Genomic DNA, 25,000 nt, shown 5'->3' with positions numbered 1-25,000 from the left:
GCCATGGGATTGTGGACCCTTTGTAATATGCTAGAGGGATAGTGTAGATAAGAAAGAGAGAAGGTATGGGATTCTAAATCGTAGATCAAGAGACGAGAGAGGTAAGAGAATATGACAGAAAGCTGCAAACTATCCTAATACACCCAACATATCCCCGGGGGAGCTTTTACCCACATCCTTAAGACTCTCAAATATCGATTTGGACCAAAAAAGTAAGGTTTGGGGCCATGGTGCTAAAGGAGTCCGTTTGTCTCTACAACCTAAACAAACACACGTTTAGCGATCCCCAGATTTCAATTTATTTTTCCCACATTAGAAACATTCTGAAGCTTAAATAGGCGGCGGACAGACAATATTTTAGTAGAGTTATTGCTCTGTATGTGTTTTGCGAAAAAATTCTTTAATGAAGCCTTATTTATTTTGTTTACTTCTGCCTTTCAAGCTCCTACAAAAACACAATTGTCATGAAATTTTAAACATTTTTTTGGAGCGAAATCAATTTTTCCCCCCTTAATTAAACCACTCAATTTGGCAAACAAAATATTTATATTTCATTAAGACTACTGTGGAATTCTAAATGCAATGCTATTAACTCTACACAAAGTTATTTCATTATTATGCTCAAAAACAAAAAAGAAGCTAAACTATTGACAAAATAACAAAATGATTCTCAATATTGACAACCTTCTCTTCTTTGAAAGTTTATTGACTTTGCAAATTTATTGAAAATCAAAAAAAGAAAAAACACAAAATAAAATCGAAATGACATATGCCTTAAGATGACCCCCAATTCTGAGCGTCAATGATATCATCATCCAAACTGAAGAAGGCAGCCATCCACCTGTTGCAAATCCAATGGCCAAAAAGAATCCCTGACATAATTTCCTCATCAAGATCGCAAAGCTCATCAATAACCAATTCAGGCAATAATTTTGGCGATTAAAAACAATTCGCTCATTTACGCCGTGCGGAAATAAACTAGAATCGTTTCCAATGGGGCGACAACAAAAGCCCAACCAAAAAAAAAAAAAAAAAAACCAAAAAAATTGAATATGGATCAAAAGCTGGGCAAAGGCAAAATAAAAGGCATAAATTATTACACAAGCCGATGTGGTGGGGTTTATTGTTTGTGGAATGTTTAACATGTTAATTAAGCCAAGTCAAGCCTAACGATTAGGCATACAAAACAAATCACGTTTTGTCTTACTTACCCTCCACTTGGCTCTCCGCACTGCACTCTCAGCCAATTTAGTCAGACCAAGACGAAGGTTATGACTAAATTAAAAGTCAATGTTCTTCCAATAATGAGGCTTACAGACAAACAAAAAAAAACAAAATTAATAACATTTACAACAAAAAATTATTAACAATCTCTTTTCGAGTAAATAATCTTTAGAATATCAGAAAACAAAAGACTTAAGCAACAAACCTTCTACTTGGTTACAATCTTCTGCCATGTTGTCTTTTGGGGGCTGGTCTTTGTGCTGCCTTCTTACAATGTTTTGCAGTTTTCAGTAGCTCTTAAGTAGGCTGCCTGTGTTTGCTGTCCGCCCAGCAATCATTACCGTAGATAATCGAAGACTATACCGTAATTTATGGCTATTTGAATTCAGTTACTTCAGTGGTTCCATTTTGATAGCCAGCAAAGTTGAGTCCAAGAAAAAAATTGAAAAAAATTAAAATTGAACATAATTTGCATAAGTAAGTGAGATAAATAGCATTAATAAAAAAAAAACAAGTAAAAAGGCATTAAGTTCGGCCGGGCCCACCACATCGGGTATATATGAAAACCCCCTTTCGTCAGAATCCGGTGAAAATTGGATAACTTAAGCGCCCAAATTCGACACGAACATTAAATGATCTAATATATATGACACTATTCAATTTTGTAGAACAAAATATTGGTCTTTTTGACAGATATATCCAAATATAAACCGATCTGAACAATATTAAGGTCGGATATCGGGAGTCTCAGAAAAACTCACTGTTTCAAATTTCAGGGAAATCGGATAAAAAATAGAGCTTTTATGGCCTTCGGACCCTTTATCGGGAGATCGGTCTATATGGCAGCTATAACTAAATATAGTCCGATCTGAACCATATTAAGGTCGGATGTTGGAAAGCTTTAACCTACTCACTGTTCTAAATTTCAGGGAAATGGGATAAAAAATAAAGCTTTTATGGCCTTCAGACCCTTTATTGGGAGATCGGTCTATATGACAGCTATATCTAAATATAAACCGATCTAATCCATATCAAGGTCAGATGTCGAAAGGCTTAAAATAACCCACTGTTGCAAATTTAAGCAAAATCGGGTAATAAATAAAGCTTTTATGGCCTTCAGACCTTTTATCGGGAGATCGGTCTATATGACAGCTATATCGAAATATAGTCCGATCTGAACCATATTTAGGTCAGATGTCGGGAGGCTTAAAATAACCCACTGTTACAAATTTAAGCGAAATCGGGTAATAAATAAAGCTTTTATGGCCTTCAGACCCTTTATCGGGAGATCGGTCTATATGGCAGCTATATCTAAATATAAACCGATCTGAACCATATTAAGGACAGATATCGGGAGGCTTAAAATAACCCACTGTCGCAAATTTAAGCGAAATCGGGTAGTAAATAAAGCTGTTATGGCCTTCAGACCCTTTATCGGGAGATCGGTCTATATGGCAGCTATATCTAAATATTAACCGATTTAATCCATATTTAGGTCAGATGTTGGAAGGATTAAAATAACCCACTGTTGCAAATTTAAGCAAAATCGGGTAATAAATAAAGCTTTTATGGCCTTCAGACCTTTTATCGGGATATCGGTCTATATGACAGCTATATCGAAATATAGTCCGATCTGAACCATATTTAGGTCAGATGTTGGGAGGCTTAAAATTACCCACTGTTTCATATTTCAGCGAAATCGGATAAAAAATAAAGCTTTTATGGCCTTCAGGCCCTTTATCGGGAGATCGGTCTATATGGCAGCTATATCTAAATTTAGTCCGATCTGAACCATATTTAGGTCAGATGTTGGGAGGCTTAAAATTACCCACTGTTTCATATTTCAGCGAAATCGGATAAAAAATAAAGCTTTTATGGCCTTCAGGCCCTTTATCGGGAGATCGGTCTATATGGCAGCTATATCTAAATTTAGTCCGATCTGAACCATATTTGGGTCAGATGTCGGGAGGCTTAAAATAACCCACTGTTGCAAATTTAAGCGAAATCGGGTAATAAATAAAGCTTGTATGGCCTTCAGACCCTTTATCGGGAGATCGGTCTATATGGCAGCTATATCTATTTATAGTCCGATCTGAACCATATTAAGGACAGATGTCGGGAGGCTTGAAATAACCCACTGTTTCAAATTTCAGGGAAATCGGATAAAAAATAAAGCTTTTATGGCCTTCAGACCCTTTATCGGGAGATCGGTCTATATGGCAGTTATATCTAAATATAAACCGATCGAATCCATGTTTAGGTCAGATGTCGGGAGGCTCTAAATATAAACCGATCTGAACCATATTAAGGCCAGATATTGGGAGGCTTAAAATAACCCACTGTTGCAAATTTAAGCGAAATCGGGTAAAAAATAAAGTTTTTATGGGCTTCAGACCCTTTATCGGGAGATCGGTCTATATGGCAGCTATATCCAAATATAGTCCCATCTGAACCATATTTAGATCAGTTGTCGGGAAGCCTTAAACTACTAACTGTTTCAAATTTTAGCAAAATCGGGTAATAAATAAAGCTTTTATGGGCATTAGACCCTTTATCGGAAAATCGGTCTATATAGAAGCTATATCCAAATATGGTCCGATTTGGCCCGTTCAAGAACTTAACCAGCGTGCATCAAAAAGACGTATCTGTGCCAAATTTCAGCTCAATATCTCAATTTTTGAAGGCTCTAGAGAGATTACAACAGACGGACGGACGGACAGACGAACAGACAGACGAACAGACACACGGACATCGTTAAATCGTCTAGAAATTTTGCGACGATCTGAAATATGTATACTTTGTAGGGTCGGAAGTTGATATTTCGATGTGTTGCAAACGGAATGACTAAATGATTATACCCTCTATTCTACGGTGGTGGGTATAAAAATTTTAGACATTGTTTCAAACATTTTATTTTTATTCTTTTTGCACTTCTTTTGCTGGATCACAAAATTATTTCATTTTGTTGTTGGATTCATCCATCTTAGACCAATGGTATTTATTTTTCAGCTCCTATTTCAAACAGAAAAGCAAAACACCAAAAAAACTACAAACAGTTTCAGCCATGTGATGTCATAAATGTATTGGGGGCGGGCTGCAATGAACGTCATTTCGCCCTTTTGCCAGAGGGCTCATTAGATTGTTATGCCACCTAATATTATTGAAATTTTGTTGACAAAATTAAAACAAATGATTGAAAATTGTATGTCTTTGGTAAAGACATATCCTTCTGCAAAGAAGTAAATCAGGTAATAAAAACAGATAGTGCGGAAAATCATTTACCAGTTACTGGTATCCGACAGTGACGGCGACGAGGATATCACACAAACAATTCCTGATCAATCCCATGGCAGCCGGTTGTACGTACCGGATTGACCCGATGGAGTTCCTCATCGGCAAGGGCTGCCCCCCACTGCTACAACAACAACAACAACCAATTTCGGATGATGGTATAGAATATGTATGCGAGGTTCATGTAGCAGTAATCCGATTGAAAAACAATAAGGCAGCGATGGCCCGATTGACGAGCAACAAGACAGGATACTCAAGAAGTCAAATCGTAGGACCATTGTATTTTCGTGGAAAAAATTTTCAATATTTTAGTTGTAGGGACAATTTAGTAAAAATTGTTTTGCTATAGAATTTGGAAATTTTATTTCTATAGAAAATTTTGTCAAAATTTTTTTTCTATAGAAAATTTTGTCAAAATTTTATTTCTATAGAAAATTTTGTCAAAATTTTTTTTCTATAGAAAATTTTGTCAAAATTTTTTTTCTATAGAAAATTTTGTCAAAATTTTTTTTCTATAGAAAATTTTGTCAAATTTTTTTTTTTGTAGAAAATTTTGTCAAAATTTTTTCTCTATAGAAAATTTTGTCGCAATTTTATTTTTATAGAAAACTAGCCGAACCGGGCCCGCTCCGATGCGCCTTCTTTAACTCTCTTATGTCTTTTAAGGGTGGGGACTATTCCCATATTGATTCCCTTATTGTCATGAAATAAACCTATTTCAAGGAGTTTTGGAGCTGGGGCGGCCCCCAGGTACTTGGACCCAACTGTTATTATGAAATTAGTACTCTACTCTTGAATACCTTTCAAAAAAATCCCATATTGTCCTGATCGGTCCACTTTTATTTTTGAGTCGTATTTTTGGGGTAAGGGGGCAAACATAGCCGGTTTGGGGATGTTTTAGGGGATAAGATGGTCACTGAGTGACTTGATCCAGAAAATATATATCAGATTCGTATTCTACCCTAAAATACCTTTTATTTGAGCCCCATATTGCTATGATTGATAAATTTGTCCTCTTTTAGGGTTGGATTGGGTGAGGAGCGCCCCAAACACTTGGTTCCACATTTGGATATCAGATTCGTACTCTACTCCCAAATACCTTTTATTTGAACCCCATATTGCCATGGTCAGTAAATAGGTCCTGTTTTGGGGGTATTTTGGGGAAGGGGAGGTATTTTGGGGAAGGGGAGGAAAAACTTGGCCTTGATAGTTGATATCAATTTTGTGCTCTACTCCCAAATACCTTTTATTGAAGCCCCATATTGCCATGGTCGCTAAATATGTCTGATTTAGGGGTATTCTTTGGGGTAGGGCGGCCCTCTTAGGCACCCCATCGAAAATTTGGATACCCAATTTTGGTTTTTAGGTTACTACAATATAAGAGGGCACAAAAAATTTCGCTTACATCCCACCACCCGTCTCCGAGATCTGGTGTCTTTGAAAATTAGAGTAAGAAGGAGGGTCAGCCCCTCTTCAGATATCAAAAAAGGTAGTACCCTATTTTCACTACGGGTCCATAATGCACCAACTGTGAAAATGTCAAAAAATCTGTTCAGCCGTTTTTATTTCTATAGAAAATATCTCCCCTATACATCACTGTTTCATTTCAACAATGGCTACTTGATCAGCCTTAATTCAAAGTCACCAGCTGTTGTTCTATGGCGCAGATTCAACTTCAACCACTTGAGATGCTGACATTTCATAGAGAACAGTGATTTCCAGCAACAATTTGTTACGTGTTTTTAGTGCGTCTGAAATATTTTCAAAAAACAAACAACAAGATTCACCCATTCACCTTGACTTGTCTTCAAAATAGAGCTTTTGATAGTCGCTTTATAAAATTTGTGTGTGTGTGTGTGTGTGTGTGTGTGTTTGAAATGTGAATGAACCGCTCAATTCTAATGTGAGCTGAAGTTTAGCATAGTGCTTGGTCACTGGTTGCTCAGTAGCTAAGTCTCGCCACAAGAGGTGAAGGACAATTTCTTTTTCAATGAAAACAATAACACAAACTAAGGCGTTTATGTTTGATTGAAATGCTCAAATGAAGCGTGATTTAAGTGCAGTAGCTTGATGGTAGACCTAAGAAAATGTTGACATATTTTGGAAAAAAATATTAAAAAGTTAATAATTGAGTGTTTTCCCCCTCTTATTGTCATTTCAGAATGTCCGAGATGATGTGACAAAAGGTAAGTCATACTTGAAGAAACCGAGCCATAAATTGGCACCTTAATTGTAGGGCGATATATACCGTGCATACCAAAATTCACACAAAGGTTGTTGTTTTACACGTAAAGATTGCGAATATCCTGTTAAGGGAACTAAAATCTAGACAAATTTTATTTCTATGAATAATTTTGTCAAAAAAATAAAAACCTTTTTTAAACCAGTAAACGGAATGGTATGCGCTCTAAATGCTTAAACTAAATCCCTAATGGTTTTCCATACCACGCCCCTGTGTTGGTTCTTGTCTGATATTGGGTCCCCACCTAGATGCCGAAGTCTGTTAGCCTGGGCAATAAGAAATGCTCCAACAATAAGAAATGCAAATGCTCCGGGCAATAAGAAATGCTCCAACGTCTCATCATTTTCTCCATATGCCCAACACAAGCTATCACTTGTCTCACCTATTTTACAGAAGTGAGTTCGTAGTCCTATGTCTCCTATTATGACACCGAAAGCTATGCTGACCTTCTATAGAAATAGGAAAAATATTTTCATCGAAATTTGCTTTTAAAGCAACATTCAGTCAGCGGTCACCAGATATGGCAACCATAGGTCAGAACTGGTCGCATCACCGCCGAGTACAACCAGTGCATCAATCTGGGTCGCAAACCCCATCTGCCTCTGGATAAAGAGCGGCGAGAGTCTTTCTCTCCATAGACTCCCTTTTCAAGTCCCGGTTCAACTTGAGATCCATAATAACCCCAAGGAATCTTGCCGACTTTAATTGCTCCAGTTCCTTGCATTCCCTTGCATTCTCGGCAACATGAACTCTGGCACTTTTCTCCTTCTCGTGCGAAAAACCAACTCAGTATTCCAGACACCCACCCCTAGACTTAACCCAGTAGACCAAGGAGCCGTAACCCCAGAACCTCAAATAGGGTATCCACGAAGACGCAGGTGGCAGATATACTCAGGTCGTCAGCATAAGCGCATACCCTGAACACCAGGGTTTCTAGTCTCCATTGAATCCCATCCACCACAAGAATTTATACCCAATTGGATGTACATTAGAGTGTCCCAAAAACAAAAAGATTTTTTTTGAAGCTGACATCCTTTATTTTTTCCTTTGATCTCAATATGCAATACCCTACGCTTACCCTGAACACCAGGGTTTCTAGTCTTCATTGAATCCCATTCACCACAAGAATTTATACCCTATTGGATGTACATTAGAGTGTCCCAAAAACAAAACGATTTTTTTTGAAGCTCACATCCTTTATTTTTTCCTTTGATCCCAATGTGCAGAAGACCAAATTTTATGGCGGTTGGTAAAGTAAGATACAAATCTGACACAAAAATGTACTTCTAGGTGTCTTGAAGCTTCCCCACCCTCCAAAAGATCCAACAAAAAGGTAGAGTACATATTAGATATAAGAATTTGGTCCAAAGAGTCTACGGGGTCTCATATGATTTGAAGCAAAGAGTCTGAGGACCGCCACAACCACTACATCTCAATACGACACATAGGGTAGGTTTAGTGGAAAAGGGCAGTTTTAGTTGCCTTTTTTTTGGAAAAATAAAGGGTAATAAAGTACGCTTTTTCCTTGGAAAGAAAGAAAAAGGGGTAGTTTAAGTTCCCTTTTTCTTGGAAAAGGGTAGTTTTAGTAACAACTTTCTTGGAAGAGGGTAGGAGGGTTGGAAGTACCCTTTTCTTTAGTGGAGGATAGTTTTCCTTTCCTGGGACATTTTTTGTACCCTCTTTATTTGAAAAGAGACAGTTTAAGTACCCTTTTCTTTTATAAAGGGACAGCTTTAGTACTCGTTTTTTTGGAAAAAGTAGGTTTATCATCCTTTTTCTTGGAAAAGGGTGGGTTTATCCCCACTATTTTTGAGAAAAGGGTAGTTTTAGTACCCTTCTCCTTGGAAAGGGGTATTTTAAGTACCTTTTTCCTTGAGAAAGGGTAGTTTTAGTACCATTTTCCTTGAAAAGGGGTACTTTTAGTACCCTTTTCTTGAAAGGGGTAGTTTTAGTACTACCCTTTTCTGGGAAAAGGGTAGTTTTAATACCCCTTTCCTTGGAAATGGTAGTTGCAGAACCTCTTTCATTAGAAAAGGTTAAACTACCCTTTCCTGGGAAAAGTGTAGTTTTAATACCCCTTTCCTTGGAAAAGGGTAGTTGTAGTACCCTTTTCATTAGAAAAGCGAAGTTTTAGTACCCTTTCACTGGGAGCGGGTAGTTTTAGTATCCTTTCATTGGGAAAGGACAGTTTTAGTACCCTATTCCATTGAAAACGGACAGTTTTAGCATCCCTTTTTCTTGGTAAAGGGTAGGCTTAGCACCCTTTTACTTCGTAAAGTGCAGGTTTAGCACCCTGTTTTTTTGAAAAGGTTAGATTTTTCACCCTTTTCCTTGGAAAATATTAGTTCTAGTACCCCTTTCCTTGGAAAAGAGGAGTAATAGTACCCTTTTCTTTGGAAAAGGGTAGTTTTAGAGCCCTTTTCCTTGGAAAAGGGTAACTTTAGTACCCTATTACCTGGAAAAGGGTAGTTTAAGAACCCTGGAAGAGGGTAGTTCAAAAGGGAAACTTTTTGTACTCTTGTTTTGGAAAAGGGTGGTTTAAGTACCCCTTTGTTTCCTTGGAAAAGGGTAGTTGTAGTACCCTTTTCCTTGCAAAAGGGTACTTGTAGAACCTAAGGAATAGGGTAGGTTTAGTACCTTGGAAAAGGTTAGCTTTAGTACCCTTGGTAAAGGGTAGCTTAAGTACCCTTGGACAAGGGTAGCTTAAGTACTCTTGAAAAAGAATAGTTTTAGTACTCTTGGAAAAGAGTTGGTTTAGTACCCTTTTCCCTGGAAAAGGATAGTTTTAGTACCAATGGAAAAGGGTAGTTTTAGTATCCATTTTTGGAAAGGGGTAGGTTTAGTAACCTTTTCCTTGGAAAAGGCTAGTTTTAGTACTCTTGAAAAAGAATAGTTTTAGTACCCATGGAAAAGGGTTGGTTTAGTACCCTTTTCCTTGGAAAACGATAGTTTTAGTACCATTGGAAAAGGGTAGTTTTAGTATCATTTTTTGGAAAAGACTAGGTTTAGTACCCCTTTCCTTGGAAAAGACTAGTTTTAGTACCCTTTTCCATTGAAAAGGGTATTTTTAGTACCATTTGAATAGGGTAGTTTTAGTACCCTTGGAATAGAGTAGTTTTACTACACTTGGAAAAAGGGCAGTTTTAGTACCCTGGAAGAGGGTAGTTTAAGCACCCTTAGAATCGGATAGTTTTAATACCCTCAGAAGGTATAGGTTTAGTACCCTTTTCCTTGGAAAAGAGTAGTTTTAGTACCCTTTTCCTTAGAAAAGAGTAGTTTTAGTACCCTTTTGCTTAGAAAAGGTAATTTTAAAACCATTTCCTTGAAAAAGGGTAGTTGAAGTACCCTTTTCCTTGAAAATGGGTGGTTTTAGTACCCTTTACCTTGAAAAGTGTAGTTTTAGTACTTTTGGATAAGGAAAATGGTAGATTTAATACCTTTTTCCAAGAAAGGGTAGTTTTAGTACACTTTTCCTTGAAAAAGGGTAGTTTAAGCAGCCTTTTTCTTGAAAAATGGTAGTTTAAGCAGCCTTTTCTGTGGAAAAGAGTAGTTTTAGTACCTTCATCCTTAGAGGAGGGTAGTTTTAGTACCCTTTTTCTGGGAAAAGGTTAATTTAAGTACCCTTTTCTTTAAAAAAGTGTAGTTTTAGTACCCTTTTCCTTGGGAAAGGTCTTTAAAAGGGAGGCGCCCTATCATTGAGCTTAAACTTGAATCGCACAGCTCTGATTGTTATGTGACAAGTTTGCCCCTGTTCCCTAATGGAATGTTCTTGCGCAAATTTGCATTTGCTTCACGAAGACGGAAGAGAGATTTATTGGTTTCAAGTTCTAGGTCACACTCACTTGTAGTATCACCGTTTTCGGTATGAATGCTACATTCACCCTCCTCCACGATAACGGTACATATGATTAGCTAATACACGCCCGAAGTTATTCAAAGCACCTATCATCCAGTCAGTTTGAACCCTCCTCCAACATTTTGAGGTATTTAGATGCCATCTGGCACAGGAGGCTTGAAGGTGTGTAATGACCAAAGACGATCACTTGGAGCACCAAGTCCTCCTTCACACCGTTGTCTTCTGCAGATACCAATACCCTTGCTTCCTGAGACGCAAAGCAAATGGACCAACCAATCGCTAGGCGAATTGTCCTTTACAACAGGCAAGAGGTACAAACTCAGTCTGGCATCTTCAAAATGAAAGAGATCGCCCCGTATAAGAGGTGTGCTTTTCGATCAATCTTCTTAATCTCAAAGTGTCTTTAATACTCGACAAATGACTCGGGCGCCTTTTGCCATCAATCTTCTTAATCTCGAGGTGTGCTTGAGACTCAATAACTTCTCTATGACTTTACCCATTTCTCCCATTTCGTCCTCCTTAATTTCTTCATATAGACCCTCAGTTTGTCCCTATAGAATTTCCGTAACTTCAGTTATTCTACATGGTTTGAACCAAGTATGCGAAATCTCAACCGAATCGTTACAAACCTTCTGCCAATTAATGCATCAATCTTCTACTCAAAATCATGTTGCGCAAACTTTTCTCATTCACAATATAAGTTTCCATGTTTTTCTGAAGCTTGCCTCTTTTTATCCAGCCCAATCAGAAACGGAGTGCCCCTAGATCTGGCCTAAGGGAAAATTCAAAACTTCTTCCTAACCTTTAAATCAACGTATCACAAAATTCCAAAAAAATCGTATCTTCTATAAAAAAAAAGTTATTTTTATATAATCCAACATAGGATTTCGTCACTCTGTTTGCAACTACTCGAAATATTCGTCTAAGACCCCATAAAGTATATAAATTCTTGATCGTCGTGACATTTTATGTCCATCTAGCCATGTCCGTCCGTCTGTCCGTCCGTCCGTCAGTCTGTCTGTCGAAAGCACGCTAACTTTCGAAGTAAAGCCAGTCGCTTGAAATTTTGCACAAATACTTCTTATTAGTGTAGATCGGTTGGGATTGTAAATGGCCCATATCGGTTCATGTTTTGATATAGCTGCCATATAAACCGATCTTGGGTCTTGAGCCTGTAGAGGGCCCAATTCTTATCCGATTGGAATGAAATTTTGCACGACGTGTTTTGTTATGACTTCCAACAATTGTACTAAATTAGGTTCAAATCGGTCAATAACCTGATATAGCTGCCATATAAACCGATCTTGGGTCTTGACTTCTTGAGCCTCTATAGGGCGTAATTCTTATCCGATTGGAATGAAATTTTGCACGACGTGTTTTGTAATGATTTCCAAAAACTGTGATAAATTAGGTTCAAATCGGTCCATAACCTGATATAGCTACCATGTAAATCGATCTTGGGTCTTGGCTTCTTAGGTCTCTAGAGGGAGCAATTCTCATCCGATTGGAATGAAATTTTGCACGACGTGTTTTGCTATGACTCTTAACAACTGTGCGGTGTTTTTCCCCTCCTAATGCTGGCAACATTTGTGAGGTACTATGCCATGTAAAACTTCTCTCCAAAGAGGTGTCGCACCGCAGCACGCCATTCGGACTCAGCTTTAAAAAGGAGGTCCCGTATCATTGAGCTTAAACTTGAATCGGACTGCACTCATTGATAAGTGAGAAGTTTGCCCCTGTTCCTTAGTGAAATGGTCATGGGCAAAATTTGCAATTTGCATATAAGAATGAAATAAAGATTAATTATTAATCAGCTCAATCCCACTTTCTGAATGTTCTTCCGATAATAACATTGTTTTTGTTGTTTACCGATTCTCTCTATATATTTAGCTTCAGGGACTCTCTTATGACTCCCGATGCTACTCTTGAAATTTATTGAAATCGTTTCAGATTTAAATATAGCTCCTATACATAAATATGTATTGGGTTGCCCAAAAAGTAATTGCGGATTTTTTATATAGTCGGCATTGACAAATTTTTTCACAGCTTGTGACTCTGTAATTGCATTCTTTTTTCTGTCAGTTATCAGGTGTTACTTTTGGCTTGCTTTAGAAAAAAAGTGTAAAAAAAGTATATTTGATTAAAGTTCATTCTAAGTTTTATTAAAAATGAATTTACTTTCTTTTAAAAAATCCGCAATTACTTTTTGGGCAACCCTCGTTTAAATAGCAATTCAACTTAAAGTTTCAGGGTGATTCGCATTAAACATTCCTAAGACATATAATATGCTATGGCCTTAAAAAGCGAATTTGATTCCCAGTCGAAATCTTTCATAACCATTATTGACTTGAACATCCATATTTCTTTTCGTTTTCAGTATATTGCGCTCATTTTGAAGTCTCAAGACTGATAAATTTTACAAACTTCAAATACCTTATTATTATGGTTTTGATAGTCAGGTGTCATGATACCTAATGTCCGAAGTAATTAAATATTGAATAACTTGGAGATGACTTAAATTTTTCTGCTACATCTTCTAATTTCCCAAATAAACAAACAGCAACAACAACATTTATTTATAACAAAACGGTCGATTTCTCAAAATGTTAACACTTCATTCATCGTGCGATGCGAATCTTCAACAACGTAAATGAATTATTCAACAGATAAGCGTCTACTTCCATTAACCACATGTTATATAATTCTGTAGGTAATTACTATTATTATCAAATAAGCACCTTAAATAGATCCTTCCTCAAACGCATGATCACTCAACACGCAAATGTTTAAATGCTGCTGCTACCTGCAGATTGTTTTCAGTTATGAATGAATATCAAAGGAAAAAAAACCTAATAGCTCAACATAAATTTAATACATTTCTAATATTTTTCCATTGTTCTCCATTGTGTTCCATTTTCTAATATTTTACAATAAAGAAGGGTGGAAGAAGATACCATGTTGGTTACACTTCATGAAGCGGCACTTTTGAGTTTTTATCAAATCTTTATGAATAATTTGCCATATTGCCAATCATTGCCATTAAAGAAAAAAAAGCCACAACACCTCCACCGGCTATGTCAAGAGTGTGGGATGAATGGAATGGTGTGTCAACAAAACGGATTTAAAATTTAATTTTATCTATTGATGGAATCTTAATGAATGGCTTTGGAAATCCTTTTTTATTTTGAGTTTATTGTTTATTTTGCTAAAATCACGTTTGTCCCCATTTTTTTTTATTTAATTTTTTTTTTGGTTCCTTTCAATGTTGAAGATGATTTTTTTGAAAAATAGCTAAAATCTACACATTAATAAAATAAAGAAGTTATGTTGGTAGTTCTGGTTATTGTTGTTGGTTTTCTTGGTTTGCCAATAAATGCTTTGTTCATAAGCAGCAAGTTTGTGTCTTAAGTCTTTTGTTTGCCATACTGTGGCAATAATTAGGAGAGCGTGCTTGTCTCTTAAGTCTTTCGTTTTGTATTCGTTTTGCTTTATTTTAGAAGGGTATTGCGACTAAACTCTTCTAACTTGGCAATCTGTGTTGCAATAAATTAACCAAAGAAAACAACAACAAAAACTCAAATTTCAGGTATGTTTATTAAAACGATTGTTTTATGGTGGGGGGTTTTTTTTTAAATGGAATCGTGCTGCAATATGCTAAAGTATTTAGAAAGAATGCCATAGATTCCACTTAAAATTCAAGAGATGCTTAAAGAATTTATTTTCAACAAAAAATGTACTTTCACTAAAATCACATCTCACATCATATTGAGTTGCCCAAAAAATAATTGCGGATTTTTTAAAAGAAAATAAATGAAAATATACTTTTTTTACACTTTTTTTTTTTTAAAGCAAACTAAAAGTAACAGCTGATAACTGACAGAAGAAAGAATGCAATTACAGAGTCACAAGCTGTGAAAAAATTTGTCAACGCCGACTATATGAAAAATCCGCAATTACTTTTTGGGCAAGCCAATAGCTTTGGGGTTATAGGAAACACAAATTGACTCTAATTAATTTCTGAATAAATCTGGTTAAGCACTACCTTTCAAGAATTGTCACTCAATGATCCCTAAATAATGGCTTTATAAATTATTCAATTTGGAGGAGATACAATACGTTTATATTTTTTTTTTTTTTTTCATTTTCGCCTCTCATTATGTAGGCATTAACACCGACAATTTGTAATTAACCCATTAACACGTTACACATTTAAGGTGTAACTTTATTTCATTTTTGTCACATATCATAATGATCAAAATCTAAATAATGAACATATGATAATAGACTTTTCAATTATGGTAACATATCGGGCTTATAATTTTAATTTTTTTGTGGTTTTCATAATAACCAATTTGTCGCCATATCAGATACATCATCATCATTATCATCACCACCACCGCCATCAATTTGTGCGGCTTAAGGTATTGGTTACTCCAAACAATGCCTCCATATCTGCCTACATGAGCGTTGTCATTTTGTGTGTGTGTGTGTGTGTTTTGCAAATAATAGGAAATTAAGTCATACTCGATACAATGTTTAGCAAATGAATGAAATTGTTATTCATCATGCCGTGAAAACCCATCTCGAATAAGTGTGTCGTTACGCTTTAAGAGAATATTAAATTTTCGGTGTGGAAAAAGTGTGTATAGAGGTAAATGTGTGCAAAATTTTAAAGACTTGATTATAGAGGGGAAAATATGTAAAAAAAAGGGCTTTTTTTAAGTAATTCGCCATTAGTAAGTACTGGGCTATACAGTAGTAAATTTGACCAAATTTAATTAAGTCTAAATTTAGTTTTGTCGACCATGTCTTGGGGTAGGCCACTTTTATTATCCTTTCCCTTGAGAAAGGTCAGTTCTCTTACCCATTCCCTTGGGGAAGATTCCTTTTGTAACCCTTTTCCATGGGTAAGGGTACTTTTATTTGCTCACCCTTGGGGAGGGTTGCTTTTGTTTACTCTTTCTTGGGCCAAGGTGCTTTTATGGCTCTTTCGCTTGGGGAAGGGCACTTTTATGATCCTTTCCCTTGGACAAGTTTACTTAATTTAGCCTTTTGAAGGGGTACTTTTATTATCCTTTTCCTTGGGTAAGGGTACCTTTTCCCTGGGAAAGGGTACTTTAATTACCCTTTTTCTTGGGTAAGGGTACTGTTGTTGCCCTTTCCTTTTGGGGAGTGGTTCATCTATCACCATTTTCCTTTGAGAAGGTTTCTTTTATTACCCTTACCCTTGAGAAAGGGTATTTTATTACTCTTTTCCTTGGGGAAGGGAACTTTTACTAACCAATTCCTTGGCGAAGGGTAGTTTTATTATTCTTTTCCTTGGGGAAGGGTACTTTAATTACCCTATTCTTTGGGGAAGGCTTCTTTGTTTACCCTCTCTCTTGGGGAGGGGTACTTTTAATATCCTTTCCCTTGGAGAAAAGTATTTTTATCGACCTTTCCCTTGGTGAAGCGTAATTTTATTACCCTTTCCCTTTGGGAAGTGAACTTTTTTTACCCCTTTCCTTTTAGAAGGGTACTTTTATTACCCTTTCCCTTGGGGAAGGCTGCATTTATTACCTTTTCGCTTAATGAAGGATACCTTTCCCTTGGAGAAGGGTACTTTCATTACCCTTTGCCTTGAGGAAGGGTACTTTCAATGCCCTTTACCTTGGGGAAGGGTACTTTCACCACCCTTTCCCTTGGAGAAGAGTACTTTCATTATCCTTTCCCTTGGGGAATGGTGCATTCATTACCCTTTCCCTTGGGGAGGAGTACTTTTATTACCCTTTCTCTTGGGGACGGGTACTTTTATTTCACTTTCCCCTGGGGAGGGGTACTATTATTCCGCTTTCCCCTGGGCAAGGGTACTTTTATTCCACATTCCCCTGGAGAAGGGTACTTTTATTATCCGTTCTCTTGGGGAAGGGTACTTTTATTAAACATTCCCTTGGGGAAGAGTAGTTTTATTACACTTCCCGTTGGGGAAATGCACCTTATTACCATTTCCCTCGAGGAAGGGGAATTTTATTACCCTTTCCTTGGTGGAAGGGTACTTTTAGTACACTTTTCCTTGAGGAAGGGCACTTTCTTTATTAGTTCTTTTGGCGAAGGGTAATTTTATTACCACTTCCCTTGGGGAAGAGTATTTTTATTACCACTTCCCTTGGGGAAGAGTATTTTATTACCCTTTCCCTTGGGGAAGGGCACTTTTAATATCCCTTCTTCTGAGGAAGGATACTTTTATTATCCTTTCTCTTGGAGAAGGGTACTTTTATTACCTTTCGCTTTTACTTTTGTTTCCCCTTCCCTTGAAGAAGGGTACTTTTATTACCCTTTCCCTTGGGGAAGGGTACTTTTATTACCCTTTCCCTTAGGGAAGGGAACTTTTGTTACCCTTTCCCTTAGGGAAGGGAACTTTTGTTACCCTTTCCCTTAGGGAAGGGTACTTTTATAAGCCTTTTCCTTGGAAAGGTTAATTTTTTCGGCCTTTTTCTTTGAAACGGTAACTTTTTTTATTCTTTTCTTGGAGAAGTGTTCTTTATTAAACTTTGCCTTGGGGAAGAGTTTTATTGTTACCCTTTCCATTAAGGAAGAGGGTTCTATTATTACCCGTTCCCTTGAGGAAGGGTTAGTTTATTTCCCAATTCATTGGTGAAGATTACTTTTATTGGCTTTTCCATGGGTAAGGGTATTTTTATTACACTTGCCAGTTAGTAAGGGTACTTTAAATACTCTTTCCATTGGGTTAGGGTACTTTTATTACACTTACCCTTGGGGAAGGTTACTTTTATTAGCCCTTTCCTTGGGGAATATTATTTTTTTACCCTTTCCAGTCGGTAAGGTCCTTTTATTACCCTTTATGTTGGGGAAGAGTAGTTTTATTATCCTTTCCCTTGGGAAAGGGTACTCGTATTATCATTTCCCTTGGGGGAGGGTACTTTTATTACCCTTTCCCTTGGAGAAGGGTACTTTTTTACCCTTTCCAATGGGTAAGGTACTTTAAATACCCTTTCCGTTGGGTTAGGGTACTTTTAATAACCTTTCCCTTCGGGAAGGGTTCTTTTATTACCTTTCCCTTGAGCAAGGGTTAGTTTATTTCCCAATTCCTTGGGGAAGGTTACTTTTATTAGCCTTTTCCTTGGGGAAGATTAGTTTTTTAGTCTTTTTAGTGGGTAAGGTTACTTTTATTACCCTTGCCAGATGGTAATTGTATTTTTAATACCCTTTATGTTCCTTGGGGAATTTTATTTTTTTACCCTTTCCAGTCGGTAAGGTCCTTTTATTACCCTTTATGTTGGGGAAGAGTAGTTTTATTATCCTTTCCCTTGGGAAAGGGTACTCATATTATCCTTTCCGTTGGGAAAGGGTACTCTTATTATCCTTTCTCTTGGGGAAGGGTACTTTTATTACCCTTTCCCTTGGGGAAGGGAACTTTTTTTACCGTTTCCCTTTGGGAAGGGTTCTGTTATTACCCTTTCCCTTGGGCAAGGGTTAGTTTATTTCCCAATTCCTTGGGAAAGGTTACTTTTATTAGCCTTTTCCTTGGGGAAGATTATTTTCTTAACCTTTCCAGTGGGTAAGGGTACTTTTATTACCCTTGCCAGTTGGTAATTGTACTTTTAATACCCTTTATATTGAGGAAGGGTAGTTTTTTTACCACTTCCCTTAGAAAAGGACAGTTTTATTATCCTTTCCCTTGGAAAAGGGTACTCTTATTATCCTTTCCCTTGAGGAAGGGTACTTTTTTACCCCTTCCAGTGGGTAAGGTACTTTAAATACCCTTTTCGTTGGGTTACGGTACTTTTAATACCCTTTTCCTTTGGAAAGGGTTCTTTTATTACCCTTTCCCTTGGGGAAGGGTTAGTTTATTTACCAATTCCTTCGGGAAGGTTACTTTTATTAGCCTTTTCCCTGGAGAAGATTACTTTTTTACCCTTTTCAGTGGGTAAGGGTACTTTTATTACCCTTACCAGTGGGTAAGGGTACTTTTAATATCCTTTATGTTGGGGAAGGGTAGTTTTATTGCCACTTCCCTTGGGAAAGGGTACTTTTATTATCCTTTCCCTTGGGAAAGGGTACTCTTATTATCCTTTCCCTTGGGGTAGGGTACTTTTATTATCCTTTTCCTTGGTGAAGGGTACTTTTATTACTCTTTCCCTTGTGGAAGGGTATCTTTATTACCCTTTCCCTTGGGGAAGAGTACTTTTGTTAACCTTTCCCTTGGGGTAGGGTACTTTTATTATCATTTCCCTTGGGAAAGGTTACCTTTATTACCCTTTCTCTTGGGAAAGGTTAATTTTTTTAGACTTCCCTTTGAAGAAGGTTGCTTTTATTAGCATCCCACTTTGGGAAGGATACTTTTATCACACGTTCTCTTGGGGAAGTGTACTATTCTTGCCCTTTTTCTTGGGGAGGGATACTTACGTAACACGTTACCTTGGGTTTTCCTATACTTTCCGCTGTGAAAGGAGGCTTTTATTATCATTTCCGCAAGGCAAGACGATCTTTATTACCCTTTTCATTAGGGAAGGGTACTTTTATTTCCCTTTCCCGTAGGGAAGCGTATTTTTATTACCCTTTCTCGTAGGGAAGGGTATTTTTATAACCCTTTCCCTTGAGGAAGGGTACTTTTTTACCCTTTCCAGTGGGTAAGGGTACTTTTATTAGGCTTGCCAGTTGGTAAATGTACGTTTAATACCCTTTATGTTGGGGAAGGGTAGTTTTTTTACCACTTCCCTTGGGAAAGGTTAGTTTTATTGGGTTGCCCAAAAAGTAATTGCGGATTTTTTAAAAGATAGTAAATGCAAAAACTTAGAATGAACTTTAATAAAATATACTTTTTTTACACTTTTTTTCTAAAGCAAGCTAAAAGTCACAGCTGATAACTGACAGAAGAAAGAATGCAATTACAGAGTCACAAGCTGTGAAAAAATTTGTCAACGTCGACTATATGAAAAATCCGCAATTACTTTTTGGGCAACCCAATATTATCCTTTCCCGTGGGGAAGAATACTTTTATTTTCCTTTCCCTTGAGGAAGGGTGCTTTTATTAAACCTTCCCTTGGGGAAGGGTAATATTTTTGATTCTTCCTTTGTGGAAGGGTACTTTTATTGCCCCTCCCCTTGGGGAAGGATCCTTTTTTAATCTTTTCCGTTGCTGAATGGTAGTTAAATAACCTTTTTTGAGGAATATTCTTCTATTACTCCTTCCCTTGGGGAAGGGCTTTTTTATTATCCCTTTCATTCGGGAAGTGTATTTTGATTCCTTCCCTTGGCGGAGAGCAAATTTATTATCCCTTCCCTTCTGGAAGGGTACTTTCATTACGCCTTCCCTTGGTGATTGATACTTTTATTACCCCTCCCCTTGGGGAAACGCACTTTTTTACCTTTTCTTCGGGAAAGGTATTTTTTACCGTTTCCCTTCCTTTCGCTTTCAGTGTGCAAAACCAAGAATCTTCAGCAACATTTACACTCAACCAAATTTGTTATTCAAAACAGCAAAAATGTTTGCTAAAATAGCAGTTTTGCCTGCTGAAAATGGGAAAGCAGACATTACTGCTGTTTTAGCAAACATAGAGCTGCTGTATTAGCAAACATTTCCTACTGCTATTTCAACTAACAAAATCTGCTATTTTGCGGACTAAAGTCTTCTGAAAAAAAAATTAATGCTACTTTTTATGGTTGCCTGTTACTTGTTTTGATTACTTTAGGCATTTTTTAGAATTTCTTTACAAATTTTGTTTGAAGAGATGATTTTTATTTGTGGAATATTACTGTAAAGAAGCTATCTGATCCATCCATTGGAGAAGGGTAATATGATTACCTTTTCCCTTGTGGAAGGCTACTTTTATTGCCCCTTCCCTTGGGAAAGTATACATTTTTAATACTTTCCCTTTTAAAGGGTACTTAAATAACCTTTTCTTTTGAGGAAGACCCTTTTATTACCCCCTCCCTTGGGGAAGGATACTTTCATTACCCCTTTCCTTGAGGATGGGTGCTTTTATTATCCCTTCCTTTGGGTAAAGGTACTTTTATTACCTTTTGTTCGGGACGGGAACTTTTTTACCCTTTCCCTTCCTTACTCTTTCAATGTTTAAAACCAAGACTTTTCAGCAACATTTACATTCAACCAAATTTATTATTGAAAACAACAAAAATGTTTGCTAAAACAACAGTTTTTGTCTGCTGATAATGGGAAAGTAGACATTACTGCTGTTTCCGCTGCTGTATTAGCAAACATTGCCTACAGCTATTTTTACCAATATATATTCAGTGGTGATTATTAACATCCACTGAGACACACATTTACATTGTGTTCTATTTTTTCTTCTAACATCCCCTTCATAAGTAAGCAGCAGTCATTTTCAGCAAACAAAAGACTGTTCAGCAGTAAGCCTGCTACTCTGAAATTGCAGTACTATTGCTGTAACAGCAGAACTACTGCTACAATAGCAGCAAAATTATCTACTAATATTCAGTAGACAGTGTTTGCTATTTTCAACAAACTTTTTTTTATGAGTGTATATTTTAATCAAGATTTTTTTTTTAATAGGGAAAAGTCCTTCGATCATATTTGTAATTCAAAGGTTATAGCGTTAACTGTAATCATAGTTTCAAACTTCTTGAAAATAGTTCAAAGCCTTGGTTTCATTGTTGTGCAAAGGATTTTTATGGCCTTTCCAAGAGTCGAGGTTTGCCAAAAATTTTTTTTTTAAGCTTTTCCCTATCATTGAGATGTGTGTCTCGTACACTTAACGCAATTTCAGTTACGGGTATAGATAACAATTTTTTATATCCGGAAAAAGCGACCCACAATTTACATATTTAAATGTTATTTCTTTGTTGCAACTCTTTATCTGACACAACTAAACATTAAAAGGAGCTTTGAATTGAGCATTTTCTTCAAGATTTAAAAGAGGATTTTGTATTTTAAATGCAGCAATCTCCTAGCGGTAAAAAACTAATTTCGTAACTGTAATCCCAGATCAGCAATTGCATTACAATACACAGTACCACTCGTATAAAGAAAAAAATAATAATAATAAAAAATTTCATTTTAACATAAAAGTAAAGCCGTAAAATAAAGCGACACGAAATAATGCATTAACAATTACACTTGAAATTTGACAAATTGTCATAAAAGTTGTGAGAAGGGCCTTCAGGGGAGTGCAACATGCAGACCTCATGTTTGGCGGAAAAATCAACTCAACTGCAGCAACATGAGTATATCTTTGTCATGATTTTAAACTCTATCATGAACATCATGAGCCTCATGACCAAAATCTCCACGAAATCTATGGACACAAGTTTGGATCTAAGCAAAGAAGGGAATGCACCACGATTTGTTGGTACACATCTAATGTGGCATAGCTGTTGGTTTAAAGTTGTGCTGTTTTGTTTTTTCTCTGGTTAATCTTGATTTATGGGCGAAATGTTGAGATAATAAAAACTGAAGGAACAGTGGTTAAATTACTTAATATCAAGCAAGAAAAACGGCGTTAAGTTCGGCCGGGACGAACTTCGAATACCCAGCACCTCGGGTAAACCACCTTTCGTTATAATCCGGTGAGAAATGCATAACTTATGCCCCCATAGCAACTATATCGAAATATAATCCGATTTGGAGCAAATTCGGCACGGACATTGAGTGGTCTAATAAGTACAAGTCATTGTTCAATATTGGTCTTTTTGGTAACTATACCCAAATATAGACCGATCTGAACCATATAAGACATGGATGTCGAAAAGCCTACCACAAGTCACTGTGTCAAATTTCAGCGAAATCGGATTATAAATGCGCCTTTTATGGGGCCAAGACTTTAAATCGAGAGATCGATCTAAATGGCAGCTATATCCAAATCTGATCCGATCTGGGCCAAATTGATGTCGAAGGGCATAACACAACTCACTGTCCCAAATTTGGGCGATATTGGACAATTAATGCGCCTTTTATGGGCAACAGACCTTAAATCGAGAGATCAGTCTATAAGGCAGCCACATTCAAATCTGAACCGATCTGGGACAAATTGATGAAGGATGTCCAAGGTCCTAACACAACACACTCTCCCAAATGTCGGCGATATTGGACAATTAATGCGTCTTTTATGGGCACAAAACCTTAAATCGAGAGATCGGTCTATATGGTAGCTATAACCAAATCTAGGCCGATCTGAGCCGAATCGCAGAAAGATGTCGAAAAGCCAACACAACTCACTATCCAAAATTTCGGCGACATCGGACAATAAATGCGCTTCTGTGGGCGCAAAACCTTAAATCGAGAGATCGGTCTATATCTAAATTGAAGAAGGATGTCGAGTGGCCTAACACAACTCACTGTCCCAAAACTTTAGCAATTTTGGATAATAAATGCGCCTTTTATTGGCCCAAAACCTTAAATCGAGAGATCGGTCTATATGGCAGCTATATCCAAATCTGGACCGATCTGAGTCAAATTGAAGAGGAATGTCGATGGGCTTAACACAACTTAGTGTCCCAAATTTCGGCGAAATCCGACAATAAATGCTCCTTTTATGGGCTCAAACCCTTAAATCGAGAGATCGGTCTATATGGCTGCTATATCCAAATCTGAAACAATTTGGGCCAACTTGAAGAAGGCTGTGGAGTGGCCTAACACAACTCACTGTCCCAAATTTCAGGAAAATCCGCTAATAAATGTAGCTTTTATGGGCCTAAGACTCTAAATCGGCGGATCGGTCTATATGGGAGCTATATCAAGATATAGTGCAATATAGCCCATCTTCGAACTTAGGTTGCTTGTGGACAAATTGGAAAAATATGTGCAAAGTTTCAGCTCAATACCTCCATTTTTAAATACTGCAGACGGACAGACGGACGGATATGTCTAGATCGTCTTAGATTTTTACGACGGCCAAGAATATATATACTTTATGGGGTCGGAAATAGATAGATGGTGCAAACTGAATGACAAAATTAATATACATCCGGCCGTAAGTGGTGGATACAAAAAAAAATGTTGAATTTACATTAAAGTTTTGTCTTTAGAGAAAATTTAATTAAAATTTAGTATTGGGAGAAAATTTAACGAAAATTTTGTATTGAGAGAAAAATTTATGGAAATTTTGTATTTAGAGAATGCTCCATCTCCTCTACTCTACTCTACTCTACTCTACTCTACTCTACTCTATTCTACTCTACTCTACTCTACTCTACTCTACTCTACCTCTACTCTACTCTACTCTACTCTACTCTACTCTACTCTACTCTACTCTACTCTACTCTACTCTACTCTACTCTACTCTACTCTACTCTACTCTACTCTACTCTACTCTACTCCACTCTACTCTACTCTACTCTACTCTACTCTACTCTACTCTACTCTACTCTACTCTACTCTACTCTACTCTACTCTACTCTACTCTACTCTACTCTACTCTACTCTACTCTACTCTACTCTACTCTACTCTACTCTACTCTACTCTACTCTACTCTACTCTACTCTACTCTACTCTACTCTACTCTACTCTACTCTACTCTACTCTACTCTACTCTACTCTACTCTACTCTACTCTACTCTACTCTACTCTACTCTACTCTACTCTACTCTACTCTACTCTACTCTACTCTACTCTACTCTACTCTACTCTACTCTACTCTACTCTACTCTACTCTACTCTACTCTACTCTACTCTACTCTACTCTACTCTACTCTACTCTACTCTACTCTACTCTACTCTACTCTACTCTACTCTACTCTACTCTACTCTACTCTACTCTACTCTACTCTACTCTACTCTACTCTACTCTACTCTACTCTACTCTACTCTACTCTACTCTACTCTACTCTACTCTACTCTACTCTACTCTACTCTACTCTACTCTACTCTACTCTACTCTACTCTACTCTACTCTACTCTACTCTACTCTACTCTACTCTACTCTACTCTACTCTACTCTACTCTACTCTACTCTACTCTACTCTACTCTACTCTACTCTACTCTACTCTACTCTACTCTACTCTACTCTACTCTACTCTACTCTACTCTACTCTACTCTACTCTACTCTACTCTACTCTACTCTACTCTACTCTACTCTACTCTACTCTACTCTACTCTACTCTACTCTACTCTACTCTACTCTACTCTACTCTACTCTACTCTACTCTACTCTACTCTACTCTACTCTACTCTACTCTACTCTACTCTACTCTACTCTACTCTACTCTACTCTACTCTACTCTACTCTACTCTACTCCACTCTACTCTACTCTACTCTACTCTACTTCTACTCTACTCTACTCTACTCTACTCTACTCTACTCTACTCTACTCTACTCTACTCTACTCTACTCTACTCTACTCTACTCTACTCTACTCTACTCTACTCTACTCTACTCTACTCTACTCTACTCTACTCTACTCTACTC

At 37.2% G+C, this 25,000-nt stretch overlaps 1 protein-coding gene across 1 annotated transcript in view; it reads left to right on the top strand.

The window, feature by feature from the left end:
* The window catches only part of LOC106094338 (serine-rich adhesin for platelets), a 337,903-nt gene that overhangs the window by 108,259 nt on the left and 204,644 nt on the right, over window positions 1-25,000 (top strand). Inside the window, exon 3 of the mRNA XM_013261550.2 lies at window positions 6,677-6,701. The gene's annotated coding sequence lies outside the window, so the exon portion shown is untranslated. The remainder of the gene's footprint in view (window positions 1-6,676; window positions 6,702-25,000) is intronic.

Source organism: Stomoxys calcitrans, chromosome 5 (assembly GCF_963082655.1).
Source record: "Stomoxys calcitrans chromosome 5, idStoCalc2.1, whole genome shotgun sequence".
NCBI lineage: Eukaryota > Metazoa > Arthropoda > Insecta > Diptera > Muscidae > Stomoxys > Stomoxys calcitrans.
Note: the sequence above shows the minus strand (reverse complement) of the source record. Positions and strands in the feature narration are given on the sequence as shown.